Source organism: Protopterus annectens, chromosome 5.part1 (assembly GCF_019279795.1).
Source record: "Protopterus annectens isolate FY-2018-M chromosome 5.part1, PAN1.0, whole genome shotgun sequence".
Lineage (NCBI taxonomy): Eukaryota > Metazoa > Chordata > Ceratodontiformes > Protopteridae > Protopterus > Protopterus annectens.
This window is the reverse complement of record NC_056736.1, coordinates 343,783,545-343,798,420: the sequence shown is the minus strand read 5'-3', so window position 1 is coordinate 343,798,420 and position 14,876 is coordinate 343,783,545. Positions and strand designations below refer to the sequence as shown.

The 14,876-nt window shown below is 42.7% G+C and overlaps 1 protein-coding gene across 1 annotated transcript in view; it reads left to right on the top strand.

Moving 5' to 3' along the window:
* Positions 1-14,876, top strand: part of INPPL1 (inositol polyphosphate phosphatase like 1) — a 1,746,155-nt gene that overhangs the window by 1,567,843 nt on the left and 163,436 nt on the right. The window lies entirely within an intron of this gene.

Genomic DNA, 14,876 nt, shown 5'->3' with positions numbered 1-14,876 from the left:
TCACTGTTGCAGTCCTGGTTACCTTCCCTCCAGCGCCCTGACTTCTTTTGGCTATACCTTTACTCTCCTTTATTATGCTTAAAAGCTTTTTGGTGTATTTGCTTTTTCTTGGAGGTGTAACCTTGTGTGTGTGTGTGTGTGTATGTGTATATATATATATATATATATATATATATATATATATATATATATATATATATTTAGTTCCCATTAGGGGGGCAACTGACATCTGGGGCAAGAAAAACTGACGTAATGGCGTTGGCTGCATGCTTTATACCCCAGACTACCTGACGTCATGGAAGATGAGACAGCAACAGATGCAGGACCCAAGACTTTGATAATCAGGCCGACTGAGGGCTACTGTAAGCAGATAACCCAAATGTGATGACTGCAACAGTGAATACACTCGAACATCTACATTTATGGTAAGTGTACACAACTGTACTTTATAAGTGGCCGTGTTGTTTTTAGGCCTTTAGCCTCTCCCTATCTCTTATTCTTCATAGTTGTGCATTCTGAGTTAGAGCCCTTTTATTTATGGGCCAAGTATTTTGATATTTAGATAGTAAGAGTTTGTGTGCTGTTGACATCTATTCTGTATTTAGATAATTACATATTTTTCACTTTATCTTAGAAATCTTGCAGTATTAAGAGTTAGTGTTGGTTTATTCTACTCATTTCTTGGGGACTTTTATATTTCTGAGTGTTTTTTCTTGTACATGTAGAAGTTTTTTTCTGTTGATTACTGATAGAATGTCTCATCAGGAGAAAGAAAAATCCAAGTCTGGGTTTAAAAAATGCTCAAGATGTGGGCAAAAGATGTCCATCGCTGATGGACATACTGATTGTGTCTATTGTTTAGGTGAGGTGCACCTACAAGAAAGCTGTTCTATATGCCACTCTTTTAGTGCTAAAGTGTTGCATGAGAGGGAGAGGAAACTCATGGATAGAGGTCTTTTGAAATCCTCCTTCCAAGAATCACTGGATAAGTCTGACAATCACTCGAAGACATCTTTGGAGCCGAGAAAAAGTCTGACTCCAAAAACTGGGTCGCGTAAAGCTTCAACATCGGCTCCACAGCCAATGGAGCCGACTGTTGTTTTGGTTAAGAGCCGGTCCCCGACTTTGGAGCCAGTATCTCCTACATTGAAATCCCCCATCTTACAATCGGTGGCTTCATCCACACATTCTTCTCGGGCCTCAAGTGGACTTTCTGATTTGGATGTGGACCATGTGGTGAAGAGGCTTTTTGAGATACCGGCGCTTGCAAATATTTTATCGGCACCGACCCTTGGGACTCGGAGCCAACACAAGTTCTCCCCCACCATCTTTTGTTCCTCCTCTGATCTGCCTCGAAGTTTCGGAGCCAGAGAGCTCGGAACTGATGATCGTGGAGCCCTTGGGGCCGACACCTACCTTAGGTTGTTAGCACCGACTGCCCTGATGTCTTCAGTGGCGACCAAGGGATCTCAGAGCCGACGCTCGCCGGTTGGGTCCGGGGAGGATAGTCGAACTGACGGTTCTGACTTTGCCTCTCTGGCCTTGACTCGAGTGAGCTAGACTCTGACCTCAGGCTTGGAGCCCTCCGTCCTGGTACCAGGAGAGCCCTTTGAATCCTTGGATCCAGGGGATTCCTCGCGTCGGGGCCAAGGAGCCTTCTACACCATGATGAGGGTATTGTCCACGCCAACAACCACTCCATCAGTATCAGCAGCTCCCTCCCTTAAAGCACCGGTGTCTACCTCTACAACACATGTTCCATTAAAGCATAGAGATCCTGAGCCTCAGTAAGCCCCATTGGGCGAGCCATGCTCTTCCGAGACCTCTCCAGAAGTTTCCACTGAAGAGGCTCCCAGGAAGAGACTTTGCAAGAGGAAGCATCTGGACTCCCCACAGGAATACATCACTTTGGATACTGACTTAGATGAGTCAGAAGGGTCCCCACAGTCCCCCTCAGAGGATATCTCATTCGCAGATATCCTAGAAATTCTTAAACAGAGTGGTGGCTGGAAATCCCTTAACCCTACTGAAGATGAGTCAGTTCTTCTGAAGACGTTTTTGGTCTCAACCCTCCGCCTCTTGGGTGTCTCCACCCTTTGATGAGTTGATTGAGTTACTCTGTCTGAGGGCATGGGAGTCTCCGGATACCATGGAGCTTGTTCCCAGGAGGCCTAATAAATTTATAACTTGTCTTCAAGACAAAACCTTTCTCACTAAAGGAGTGCCCATTGATGCTATGGTGGTGGCAGCGGCCACCAAGAAGGAATGATCAGAAACATCTACGTCTGTTCATCCTTTTAATAGAGTCCAGGATCATGGACAGGTATGGGAAGCATATGTTTAGTTCAGCGGCTTTTGTCCTTCAATCGCTGAACTATCTCACACATTTCACTAGGTTACAAAGGAATCTCCTGAAGGAACTGGGAGATTCCCTGCAGGGTTCAGTAGTGATGGGGGTTTCTGACAAGGTAACTCCCCAGCTCTCTACTCTTTATTCTGTTGTGAACTCTTCCATGCGTCTGGTGTCATACACAGCTGATGGAACTTGCAGAGCAGCAGATACAGGAATTGCCCTTAGGAGGCATTTCTGGATGCACCTATGTTCCTTTGCGGAACCTTTTAAGTCTTCTTTTGTTTTCACCCCTTTTGACAGCTCATCCCTTTTTGGACTGAAAGTGAGGGAAATACTTATCCAGGAGTGAGAAAGACGGAAGGACTTTGTCTGCCGTCGGAGTACGTTTTTTCCCTGAGTAGACCTTAGCCCATAGGGAGGGGGGGTGGAAAGATGTGGTTCCTTAAATCTCAAGTATCTTTCCAGGACACTCGTGGTGGACCCCCCTCTAGAGGCAGAGGGGGAAATAAAGGAAGACTCCATCCACGCGACAGAGGGGGTCCACAGAATCAGGGCAACAGAGATCAGTTCCTTGGGAAGCCCTATCAGCTCTCCTGAGAGGAAGCCCTATTGTCCATCTTTGGAGGCAGTCGGGGGACGCCTTTCTTTGTACCCAGATACCTGGCTAAAAATAACCAAAGACAGCTGGGTACAAAGTATCATATCCAGAGAATACTCAGTTCCCTTTGCCACACCGTGCCTCTTGTGAAAAAAATCCCAGATGTTCCACCCAGTCACAGAGAACAAGCAGCCATAGAGGACCAAAGTGTGCTGGAAAAAAAGAGTCATCCAACCAGTCCAAGCAGACCAGAGAGGATCCTTAACTTACTCAAGGTTCTTTTTAGTTCCAAAGAAAACGGGGGACTCGAGACCTATTCTAGACCTCAGCAGACTAAACAAGTCGGTAAAAAAGACAAAGTTCCGGATGATCACGCTATAATCAATACTCCCTTTTCTGGGGAAAGACAATTGGATGTGCTCGATAGATCTCCAGGAGGTGTACTACCACATAAAAATAGACAGGCCATCCAGGGATCATCTAGGCTTCCGGCTGGGAGCCAGTCATTATTTATTTATTTTTATTTATTTTACATTTGTTAACCGGGCTAGTCTAACTGGATATATTTCCATTTTCAGCAGAGGCCCGGGGAGAAAAGCTCCACATATAGACAACGAGGTATAACAAAACAGATTACACTCAGCTAGGACTTTGACAATGAAAATAATTACCAAAAGAAAATGACTTTAAATTCCTAGACAATGTAAATAGCAACATGTTAAGGCTTATTACATCTTTTAAAACCAAGAAGAGAAAGTGGAAGACCAAGGAAGAGGAAACAATGATAGATGGAGAGAGCAGATTTATAAAAGATATATAGTTTCTGGAATATAGTCATAACCATATAGAGGAAAGATATAGGGGAGAGGTCCATAAATGGTAGAGGAAGAGAACTAAGGGAGAAAGCAGGAGGTACAAAAGAATAGGGAGAGAAAAAAGAGGGTTAACTAAGGAAATTAACTTTCAATCAGGATTAGAGCAGGGGTACATCCAGTGGCTTATAAGGTAAATTCTAAGTTTTTGTTTAAACAGAACAGTAGATGCAATGGAAGTAAGTTCGGTAGGAAGTTGATTCCAGTGTTTACCAATGGAATTTGAGAAGAGGGAATCACCAGCTAGGTTATTAGATTTGGTTAAGGTGACTAGCAGTTTATTAGATGATCTGAGTGAGTTCAGATTAGAATAAGGGGTTAAGAGGTTAGAAAGTACAGGTGTGTTTTGAGGTTGATAGAAAGCTCTTTGGACAAACGTGAGTTGGGAAAGAAACAGCATGTTTGTCAGTTCAAGCCAGTTAAGTTGCTGCAGATTCAGACAGTGGTGAGTTCTGAAAGGCTTACCAGTAACAAATCTAGCTATATTGTTGTAAGTGGTAGACAGTTTGGAGAGATTGTTTTTCTTGAGGTTAGTATAGATTGGTGAGGCATAGAGAAGAGTGGAAATAAGGTGAGAGTGGGCAAGAGTAACTTTGGCTGGGGAGGTTAAGAAAGTTTTAATTCTATAGAGAGAGCCAAGTTTCCTGTTTACAGATTTAATGGTATTGTTGATATGACAGTCAAAGGAAAGATTGTTGTCAATCGTGACTCCTAGCAGTTTAGTAGTAGAGTCAGGAGATATAAGAGTTCCATTATTAGATAAGATAGTGAAGTCTAATGTAGGGGATCTGGTAGTAGGCCTAAAAAGTAAGAGTTTGTTTTTTTTTGCATTTAGGAGGAGGCAATGTTTTAGGAACCAAGTTTCAACTTTGGAAAATACAGTTTGGGTATTAGTTTGTAGTTCAGAAATGGATTTAGCAGAGCAAATTAGTGTGGAGTCATCAGCATATTGTATGCATATAGCTTGGGGAATAGCTACTTGTAAGTCATTTATAAAGAGGGAGAAAAGAAGGGGTCCGAGAATAGAGCCTTGGAGTACCCCGAGTGAAATTGGGAGAAGAGATGAGAGTTTGTTATCCCAGAGGACAGCCTGTTTCCTGTTAGTGAGATAGGATCTAAACCAGTGGACAACCTTAGATTCTAAGGATAGGGATTCAAGAATGTTTAAGAGGAGTGAGTGGTTGACCATGTCAAAGGCTTTGGACGGGTCAATAAAAAGAGCTGAAGACAGGATGTTATTATTGCGATTTTTGTTAATAAAGTCTGTAAAGGAGAGGAGAGCGGTAGTTGTGCTATGAAAAGGCCTAAAGCCATGTTGACAGTTAGAGAGAATGTTATTTGTTATTAAGTGGTTCATTAACTGATGGTGCACACATTTTTCCATGATTTTTGCAAGTGGGGACAAGAGAGCAATGGGTCTATAATTAGAATATTAATAGGAGTTACCTCCTTTATGTAAGGGTATGATGTGAGAAATTTTCCATATGTCAGGTATGGTTGCTTCATTTACAGTTCTATTAATAAGGATGGATATAGGGTAGGCTATTTCAGAGGCTGCTTTTTGAAGGAATTCAGATGGAAGCTGGTCTGCCGAGGGGGTACACGGTTTGAGTTTGTGGATACATTTCTGTATAAAGGTAGTGGAGATGGGTTGAAGCCTAAAGGTTGGAAGATTGAGGGATGTAAGGTCAGGGATACTAGTGTTGTCACTAGAGAGATGGGAGGCTAAGGAATTGATAGTATCAATAAAGAAAGAGTTGAAAGTATTGGCAGTATCAAGGGAGGAATTCTTTTCAGACCCGGAAGGGGATGGGGTGGTAGTCTGTCCAGGGTGAAGAAGTCTGTTTAGGGTTGACCAGAATTTTTGAGGGTTATTGTGTTTTGCTTGCTGGAGATTACTGTAATAATTCTTTTTATCAGAGAAGATAGCTCTTTTGGTACTGTTTCTTAGGTGCCTAAAGGTCTGTTGGTCTATGGGAGATTTGCTGGTTTGCCATTTTTTCCAATATTTGTTCCTAAGTAACATTTTTTGTCTTGTATCTTTAGATAGCCATGGGGCAGGTTTAGATTTAATTCGGATGGAACGTTTTGGTGCATGATTATCTAGAATTTTTAGGAATGTGGTGTTAAAGTATAGAACAGCTTCTTCAAGAGGAAGTGTCTTAAGTGGGTTCCAGTTGCAGGCACTTAGTTCAGTTTTAAATTGAATAGGGTTGAAGCATTTGAGATCACGTAGGGTCTTATACATTGGAGAATTGTTAGAGGCATTTTTTTGTCTTATAATATAGGTTAGATTGTGGTCACTAAAGTCATCGGGTAGCGTTCCGGACTGATAGTTTAGTTGAGGTTTGTTAATGAGAATCCAATCTAGAATACTTTCTTTGTTGTTCGGTTTGTTAATCCTAGTGGGGGTGTTTATTATCTGAGTAAAGCCATGGAGGTTAATATGAGAAGTTGGGTTATTAGTGTTTATTGAGGACCAATCAAGGTTGAGGTCTCCAAGTATTATAGTTTCTTGTGGGTAGGTGGAAGTAATGCAACTGAGGATGTTTTCTAAGGAGGTAGAGTTATTTCCAGGAGGTAGATATATGCAGATAATATAGATTGCTTTTTTAGGGTTTAATTGTAGCTTTGAGATAAGAAGCTCGGTATTGTTAATGTCCAGTTTTTCATGGGGTACTAATGTTAAATTTAGTTCGGTTTTAAATAGTAGTGCCACTCCCCCGCCTTTTTTAGTTTTGCGGTCGAGTCTCAAGATATTGTAACCTGGAGGAATGATTTCATTATCTAGAGTGTAGGGTTTTAACCAGGTTTCAGTCAAACAGAGAATATCAAAGGAGTGGTATTCAAGAATGGAGTGGAGATGGGTGGTTTTGTTATTGACACTACGGATATTAAGGTGCCCTATGAGTAGAGTATTTGCATTGGAGGTTTGTAGTTGAGGGGATGAGTTTAGTGAGGCAGGTATGGTGTCAGATGAAGTAGTTACGGGCCCTGGGTTGGGGTGGATGTCCCCATCTGCCAAGGTAGAGTGGTTAAATTCCAGGTAAGCTTTGTTAGGACAGTTTAGTAAGTATTTTAGTTTCCTAAACCAGAGATTTTGAATTTTAATGTGAGACAGCCTATGATATCTGGCTAGGAGATAGCTAGAGGTAGAAGTAATGTTTACATGAGTGAAGTTTAGGCTATCAGTTTCAGAGGCAGTATGTTTGGGAGAGTAGTTAAAGTGGTAGCTAGGATTTAATTCATAACAGGTCAGGAAGTAGGGTAGTGTGAGAGTAAGAGAAGTAATGAGCATAAGTGTTAGCTTTAACAGAGTAGTTTCTGTTACAGAGGTCTTGGGTGGAGGTTTATAATCTTTAGTGGACATGTTGAGGTGAGAGTGAAAGGAATAGACGAAGGGGCCTAGGCTGATATTGTAGATTAAGTAAGAGAAGCTTAAGAGTCAGAGTATGTAATTAGCTTTGGGTGGGTAGGAGAGGTAATTAAGGAAGGTAAAGTTGGGAGGGAGTTACAGATGAGGTAGGAGTCTGGGATAGGTGTAAATATAGAGTGGGAGGGATAAGTGAGGTATAAGGCTAGGGGTACGTGGGGTGGGTGGGATAAGGGGGTAGGGAGGGGAGCGGAGCGGGGCAGAAACAGTTAGAGAAGAGAGCGTAATCAATCAGCTAAGCAGGGAAGCTGAAACACTACGAGTTTCATATACTACGTAGTTTAATCAGTGAGTATAGAAGAGTTAGGTAAAGAGAGAAGGAAAGGTAAAGGCAGTATGCAGGAATATAACAGGTACAAGGTAAAGTAAGAAAATGTACAGTTTACAGAGGGACACTGAGGGGTATTTGAGAGTAGGTAAATAGAAATATTCAGGATATAGTCGTTTAGTAAACCAGAGAAAGGAGTGCAATAGCCAGGAAGGTACTGGAGAGACAGTGAGGACACAGAAAAGGCAAGGCAAGTGGAGCGTCACAGCAATAGTAAGGCTAGCAGACGAGGGGGACTTCAGGTCAACCAGGGCGGAGGGAGTAGTAATAATAGATAAAGGGGAAGAGGTGATTACTATAATGCAGGAAAGCAAGGGACAAACGCAACCTAAGCTGGTGCCACGTGTGTGCTGCCCACCAAAGGACTAAACATAAAATAATTAAGCAATATGGACATACAGTCAGTATAGGAGAGTTTAGAACTCAAAAACCATCACTGAAGAGGAGCTAGGGGTGCTTCCTGGGTGCCGTCACAAATAGCCTGAGTTGTAGCTTCTGGGAGACAAGGGAGATAGGCCAGCAGAAGAGGGGACACCCGATGAGGAGCACTAGGCTTTAATGCTGCAATACAAAAAAAGAAAAGGAGGGTTAGGAGACAAAAGGTAACAGAAAGAGCAGAGGTGGTTAGCAATAGAGTGGGTAGAGAGGTACCAAAGTAAGAAGAGTATAGGTGTAAGAGAGAGAGAGAAAAAATATATATTTCCAAGTCACAGTAACAGGTATTCCAAAGAAATAGTCATTACTAGCATCAGCAGTTATAATACATTAGCACATGTTCATTCACTTTACCAGTATAAAGTAGATATATGTACATACAAGGTTTTAGAGTCAGTGCAGAGTATTTTTAAACAGTAAAAAATGTAATAGGATTTAACGCTGTAAAGAAAATGTATTGGGAGATAATGCTATCCACCCTGTGCTGGGTATAACTAGAGGCGAGCAGCGTTTATAGTATTCCTACTGGAAGAAACAACCTCTTAGCGACTACCTGCAGTAGGCAAAATCAAAAGCAAGCAACAATAAAAACAACTGTATACTTATTTCATGCTTGTAGGCCTCATAGCAACTAATAGCAGAATGAAATCAAGGAATGGTATAAATATTGTTAACAGTACACAAGGTGTCAGGCCTCTTAACGACTAATGCAGTAGGCAAAATCAAAGACAAAAGTTAAACAGAGCAGCTCTTACAAACATTTCGCTTTGAAAATATCTGGCGACGAAGTGCAGTAGCCCTAGCTTAGGTAAATTGCCATGGAACCATAAATATAGGACTCGTGGTGCAAGACCTTTTTAGCGACTGAAGACAGTTGCTAAAATCAAAGGTAGATTACTGCAGAACAACACAACCAAAATGCTGGCTTTATGAAACTCTAAATGCGGTAGCTATTGCTTTAGAACCACTAGCGACTACATGCAGTGGTTAAATCAAAGACAAACTGCCCTAGAAAATAGCGTTATCAATTTATTATCAATTTCACACTCTGCCCTTTGGTCTTACTACAGCCCCCATAGTGTTCACCAAATGCATGGCAGTAGTCATGGCTCACCAGAGACGTTTGGGGTTCCAGGTGTTTCCATACCTTGATGACTGGCTCCTTACTGCCACCACCAGGCATTAACTCATACATGCAAGGGACACAACTTTAAATCTCTGCAATCAATTTGGGATTACCGTAAACACAGAAAAATCTGCCTTATTGCCATCGCAGCAGACTGTTTTTATAGGAACAGAACTAAATACAGTCACAATGACCCTAACCCTTCCTCCAGAAATAGTTTGCCTTTTACAAAAACAAATCTTAGACCTGCTTCCAAAGACAAAAGTCCCAGTCTCAATGGTACTCAAATTGCTAGGAACAGTGGAGGCAGTGATCATAGCCATTCCTCTGTGTCGGATGGACATGCGAGTACTATAATGGCTCCTGTTCTCTCAATAGTACTTTCAGGAACTTCTAGTGTCACACCAAATCATAATAACGAATACGTGCAAGAAGGACCTTCAGTGGTGGCTGACATCCCAACAAGTAACTTTAGGCCATTCATTTGTTCTACCCACTCCTAGAGCCAGGGTGACCACGGACGCTTCCTTGATGGGGGGAAAGGGCATTATCAGGGAAGAACAGCCCAAGGCACGTGGAAGAAGCACGAGGCTCATCTGCATATAAATGTCCTGGAGATGTGCGGTACTCCTAGCATTGCAGTCCTTTCAAGACTCTCTCCCTCTGGGAACAATTGCAATTCAGACGGACAATATGTCAGTGGTCTGGTACATAAACAAACAAGGAGGAACCAAATCTTATCCCCTGTGTCGAGAGGCCCTGAGGGTATGGCCTTGAGCAACTTCCACCCAGCGCTTTCTGATAGCAATGCACATCCCAGGGAAATCCAATATGATAGCAGGCAAGCTAAGCAGGGCAGTTCTCTTGCCTCATGAGTGGTCCCTAAAGAAACAAGTAGCGGAAAGGATCTTGCGCAGGTGGGGCCAGCCTTGCTGCAATCTCATTGCAACCCCAATGAACACGAAATGCAGCAGCTACTTCACCCTAATCCCCCCGCCAGGGGATGCCCCAAGGGATGCACTGGTACACAATTGACCCCTGGGTCTCCTTTATGCCTTTCCCCCTAATACCCAAAGTATTACAGAAAGCAAAGACTCTGGGAAGGACCATAATCTTAATAGCCCCTTACTGGCCTCATCAAATTTATTTTCCCTTCCTTCAGCCTCATCTGTTGGAAGAACCTTGGATCCTGGACCCAGTTCTGGATCTTCTGACCCATTCATCAGGGGCTCTTCATCCTTCTCTTCAGTCCCTCAAACAGCTTGGCTGCTTGAATTCTAAACATAGCCAGGATTTACAACCTCTCAGCCGAGACTCAACATATTTTAACATCCTGTCATAAATCATCTACCAGAAAATTATATCTTGGCAAATGGAAGAGATTTTCTATATGGGCATCTCAGAATGATATTGATGCCTACCTATCTTCAGTTTCATCTATCCTGGAGTTTCGGACTAAACTTTTCAATGAAGGGGCCACTGCAGGTACCATTATAGTTCAATTAGCAACAATCTCAAACTTTCATCTTGGTGTCCAAGGTTCTAATGTCATGTCACATCGACTCTCTAAAGCTTTTCTCAGGGGTACTATTCATTTGAGACCACCCATCAAAACTCCAGCCATGCCATGGAATCTAAATTTTGTTTTTTCCCAAATTATATTGCCTCCTTTTGAACGAGCCTCATCCTGTCATTTGAAATATCTCTCATGGAAGACTATATTTTTAATAGCTATTACTTCTGCTCGGAGGACTTCAGAGTTACAGGCCTTGACCATCAAACCTCCTTATCTGATCTTCCATTATGACAAGAGTTTTGCTTCAAACTAATCCATCATTTTTACCCAAAGTTTTCTTCCCTAAATACACAAATAAGAAGAAACACATGCTGCACAAACTTGATGTTCATAGGCAACTCCCAATTTTATTTGGACAGGACCAAACAATTCAGAACAACGGAACAGCTGTTTGTGTCCTTTTTGGAATCAAAAAAAGGTGCTGCAGTGACAAAAAGTCACCTTGTCAAGATGGTTATCAGATTGCACTTCCTTCACTTACAGTTCAGTGAATGCTCCTTTACAACAAAAAATAAAGGCCCACTCTACTAGAGCTGTATCTACCTCATCAGCCTTCTCTGCTACGTTACCATTAGATACTATTTATGCAGCAGCTATCTGGTCAAGGCCTCATACCTTCATCACTCATTACAAAGTCAACAAGGCCTCCAGGGACAGGGCTTTCTTTGGTTCCACTTTTCTGAAGAACATTCTCCCATGAGCCACCTGAGAAAGATGCTGCTTGGGATGCTACCCATCAGTAAGAATGGACGGCGAGATAGAAAAACTTCACATATAGAAGTTATGTACTCACCATAATCCATGTGAGTTGTTCATCTCACCTTCATTCTTACGTCCCACCCTCCAACCCCCATCCAGTCTGCTTGAGGTCCGAGACATCTTTTATTTATGATGTATTGTCTCTTATCCAGTTCTTAGAATGGCATATTAATAGTCATAGGTAGCCAGTTGGCAGCAAACAAGATGTGAGGGAAGATCAAGATGCATCATGGGATAGGGAGTTGGCTTCGAGCTGGTTGAAGACCTCAAGCTTTTGCAGTTGACAGAGTCGGAGTCGAGGATCTGCTCTGAACCCAATCATTAAGAATCAAGGCGAGATGAACAACTCGCATGGAATGTTATGATGAGTACATAACTTCTATTTTCCAGGTACTTCTGTCTGCCATCACACTTCAGTAAATGCTGGTTTCCTGAGGAAAAAAAAAATAAAGTCGGCTTGAGGTATAAAAATACCTATGGAAACACCTTCATGCAAAAATCCAAAACCTTCTAGTCTTTGTTGCATGCTTTAAAGCCATATGTACATCTTCCTGCTGTTCTTTTGTATGTTGCCTTTCCAATTTTTCTTCCCAATCTTTTCTAATTTCTTTTGATTGATTCTTAGTTATCATGCGGTGTTTATATGTCCTGCTAATTATCCATTTTTAACAGATAGCTTCTTTTCCAGACTTAACTGAAAACTCAACCAGAGGTGGTCTTTCACTTTTAATACTCCTCTGTCTTTTTTCTTTGCCAATACTGTCAATCCCTATTTGGGAGAGCAATCTCTAACTTGCTGTCCAGATTTCCCCTTGGCTGCAAACCACATTGTTAACTTTCCTTTCATAGTTATTTCCCCGCAGTACCTTAGATCCTTTACTGTTGTTTTTTTCAAATAAATTCAGTGTCCCTCCTGCATATTTTCTATGATCCGACTTGCAATCACTATTGTTAAACTCTCCTTTCACTTGTCTTAGTTCTTAGAATACTTTCTGCTTCTTTATAAATCCAGTATTCTGTATAGTTGTTCTCTTTAATGGCCTGCATCCAAGATCCTACTGTCTTATTTCTTGAAGACCCCTCTCCCTGTTTCATTATCATGCTTTTCCACATCGAATTCAAACTTCCTGCTTTTAGGTACAAGACTTGTTCTAGGGGGGAAACTACTTAACCCACTTAACTATTGTCCTGTTCCCATCCCAAATTCCTTCCTTCCTTCTACTCTGTATTAATTGCAGTCGGTAACATCTCTTCTAGTGGAAAAAAAATAAGTCTGGCCTTTACATAAAACACAGTGGACCAGAAGCATTTTCACTGCTTGTATCCTAGTATCCATATCCATAATCAAGAGCATCCAATTTCTCAGTTTTTGTGTTATATTCTTTAGTCTCTTCCCACATATCCTTGCTGTCCTAGTATAATCCTTTTTAATCCATCTACATAAATAATTCATCTGAAGTCCCCTATGATATGGGTATTGCTAAATCAACTAATGTGTGGATAAATAGTTTATCACTGTAGTTTTCTGTGTATCAAAACTCACTAGCAATAGCAGCATTTACTTGCACTCTGCTTTCACCTGGATCATTATTGTTGTATGCATTTTGTTAGATGTTTCCTTCATTCCACTAAACCACATTGATCCATATCTGTCATTCTTGGCAAACACCTTTGCCATTTTCTTAGTTAGAATAGACATAAATACATTATGATCATGGCTTTCAAACCCCTTCTCTCTCCTGGGGTTCTCCTGATCAAAACAGACAACACCACTGTGATGTGGTACATCAACAAGCAGGGAAGGACACACTCCTACCCTCTATGCAGGCTGGCCATGACCCCTTGGCTCACAGCCTCTTCCATGCAACTACACTTGTTAGCACAATACCTACCAGGCTTTCTCAACTCCCTGGCAGATCAGTTAAGCAGAAACCTTCTGAACCCACACAAGTGGCAGCTCAACAGAAGTACCTTCACCCTAATAACTCAGAAATGGGGAACCCTGAAGGTCTACCTCTTTGCCTCCCACACCAACCATCAGCTCAGCAAATTCTGCACCAGGGAGCATCACTGCATGGCTTGGAAAGTGGATGCCCTGTCCTTCCCCTGGGTCAACCTCGCAGTCTATGCCTTTCCTCTCGTACCTCACATCCCCAGGATATAAGGGAGGAAAAAACAAGGACCATTCTTATAGCTCTAGACTGGCCCCGACAACACTGGTACCCCTTGCTGCACAGCCTGTCCCCACTGCCTCCATGGCATCTTCCTCCGATTCCAAACCTCCTAACTCAGAGGGAAGGGGAATTCATGCATCCCCAATTGCAGACACTCAGTTTGGCAGCTGGGCTTATTCCCTAACCCTGAACCAATCTGCCATCCTCAGTAAACATGTTCTGGATGTTATCCATGAGCCCAGATGCCCTAGCACCAGAAAGTCTTATGCAGATAAATGGAAAAGGTTCTGCACCTGGATCCAGGTTAATGGGGCCAGTACAGCACAGCCCTCCATCCTGGATTACTTAGCTGACCTGCTACACAGTGGTCTCTCTTTCTCCTCTATAAAAATTCATGCCTCTGCTATTTATGCTCATTTTTCCACCGAGCAGCCCCTTTTCTCACACCCTTTGATCAAACAGTTCATCCGACAGGCTAGCAACTTGAGGCCCCCCAGAAGGGCACCAACACCAGCTTGGGACCTTAACTTTGTCTTGGAAAAGCTCACCCTGCCTCCTTTCAAACTATCTTCTTCTGCAGAGCTACAGTTTCTCTCCTGGAAGACAGCATTCCCTCTGGCAATCACTTCAGCCAGAAGAGTCTCTGAGCTGCAAGCACTCATGGCTGTGGAACCCTTCATCATCTTCCATGCAGACCGGCTATCCCTCAGAACTAACCCATTCTTCATGCCCAAGGTGGTGTCCAATGTGGCTCTCAACCAATCCATTCATTTGCCCACCTTCTTTCCTCATCCGCAGAACAAGGGGGGAAAGGATTCTACACCCTCTAGATGTGCACAGACAGCTCAGATTCTATATGGGCAGGACTAAATACTTCGGAAAGTCGGATCAATTACTGTTTAGCTTTGCTACAGGGGCAGAAGGCAAAGCCATCTCCAAGCAAACCATTTCTGCTACAAGCAGCATGGTAAGACTCCCCTCAAGGGGTTCAGGACACAATCCACCAGAGCACCCTCCACCTCTGCAGCTTTCCTCAGAGGAGTCCCCACGAGGGACATCCTGGAGGCTGCCACCTGGACATCTGTTCACACTTTTCCCAAGCATTACCACCTCCCTCTCTTCTCCAAATACAGGGCAGGGTTTGCCTATGCAGTCTTGCATGGCATCCTAGCCAGCCCCTAGCTTCCTTGACTGCCGCCACCCATTTCCTCAGCTTTGGGAA